At 53.6% G+C, this 1869-nt stretch overlaps 1 pseudogene; it reads right to left on the reverse strand.

Annotated features, from left to right (window-relative positions):
- Positions 1-1096: 1096 nt before the first annotated feature.
- LOC108315834 overlaps positions 1097-1869 on the reverse strand; it is a 1666-nt pseudogene continuing 893 nt past the window's right edge.

The raw sequence follows: 1869 nt of genomic DNA on the forward strand, positions 1-1869 counted from the left end.
TGAGATGGAGTCTCCCTCTGTCACCCAGGCTGGAGTGCAGTGTCACGATCTCGGCTCACTACAACCTCTACCTCCTGGGTTCAAGTGATTCTCCTGCCTCAGCCTCCTGAGTATCTGGGGACTCCAGGTGTGTGCCACCATGCCCAGCTAACTTTTTGTATTTTTAGTAGAGATGGGGTTTCACCATGTTGGCCAGGATGGTCTTGATCTTGACCTCATGATCTGCCTGCCTCGGCCTCCCAAAGTGCTGGGATAACAGGCATGAGCCACCCCACCTGGCCCATTTCCTTCTCCTTCTTCCCCTCTTGCTCCTCCCTTGTCCTTCCCTCCTTCCCCATCTTCTTTTCCCTTTCTCTCTCTCCTTCTCTCTCCCTTACCCCTCCTTCCCTTAACCCTTCCTCCTTACCCCTCCTTCCCTTTTCCCTCCCTCCCTCCCTCCTCAGAGCTACAGTACAAACTCATCTTATCCCTCGCCGTGGCCCTGAGCAGCCGGAGTTGAGGCAAGGTCAGGCCCCATCTCAGGGATGACGCTGGGGCCTTGTTTCCCTCCCACCGAGTCCACATCACCGTCATCGTCACCACCACTATCACGGTCAGGGACTGCTGGGCGGAGTATCCACCCAATGGTCAAGGCAAATGGAAAATGTCAACCCCAGCCCCCAGAATTCACTCTTTTTATTCTGTGCCCCAGGAAATATTTTTATTTTTATATTTTATTATTATTGTTTTTGAGATGGAGTCTCTCTCTGTTGCACAGGCTGGAGTGCAGTGGCGCGATCTGGGCTCACTGTAACCTCTGCCTCCCAGTTCAAGCAATTCCCTGCCTCAGCCTCCTGAGTAGCTGGGATTACAGGCACCCACTACCATGCCTGGCCAATTTTTGTATTTTTAGTGGGAACGGGGTTCAGCATCTTGCCCAGGCTGGTCTTGAACTCCTGACCTCATGATCCACCTACCTCAGCCTCCCAAAATGTTAGGATTACAGGCGTGAGCCACTGCACCTGGCTTTTATTTTTATTTTATTTTTTCCCCCTTAAATAGATGTTTATTAGCAGCGTGCTGGCAAGGGTGATGGAGTTAGCCATTCACCGACAACACTGCACACCACTGTCAAGAGGGAGGCAGGAGCATGGGCAAGCCAGCCTGGAGCTCGAAGGAGGAGGCCCCCTCTTCAAGAGAGTCTGGGAGGGGGCGGGGCCTGGAGTGCTGAGTGGCAGCCTGGGAACATGTCTGCTTACCAGGTGTGATTAAAGACGAAGAGGGACTCACTGGCAGCAGCCCTGGCCTGAATGCTTGGAGTGTACTTTCTTTGTCAGGTGTGGCTGTTGGCCAGGGCTCACTTGACATACTGCCCTGTGCAGCCTTCAGTTTCTCCTTCCTCCTGCCCCAGGCCTTCAGGGCAGAGGTCTGCAGGTCTTGGCCATAGGAGAAGTTCAGGGCCCAGGGCTTCAGGAGGGGGGACTTGTTAATGGCATTGAGGTTGATGGACACCTCCTCTTCTCTCTGGCCTCCAGACAAGAAGGTGATCCCAGGGACCAGGGGTGGGTGGGGGGCCCCTGTGCAGTGCAGCGCTGTGATGGTTGCTATGACAGTCTCCTGTGAGAAAACTTCTGCACCCAAGTGCAGGCGTGGCCTTGGGTGACCATATTGGACTTCAGCAAGGTGCCTTCCAGGTGGATGAGGTGGTCGCTCAGAGCCTTGTACACAGGACCAGCACTTTCCAGTTACATGCTGGTACTGCTTCAAGTCATGGTCCCCACTGGTGAGGAACTCAGGCTCCTCAATGAGCATAATGCCATTCTGCTGGCAGATGCTGGCATAACGGGCCACGAGTTGGCATTTTCTTTTCTTTTCTTTTTTTTTTTTTTT

This window comes from Cebus imitator, unplaced genomic scaffold (assembly GCF_001604975.1).
Source record: "Cebus imitator isolate Cc_AM_T3 unplaced genomic scaffold, Cebus_imitator-1.0 Scaffold0, whole genome shotgun sequence".
Taxonomy (NCBI): domain Eukaryota; kingdom Metazoa; phylum Chordata; class Mammalia; order Primates; family Cebidae; genus Cebus; species Cebus imitator.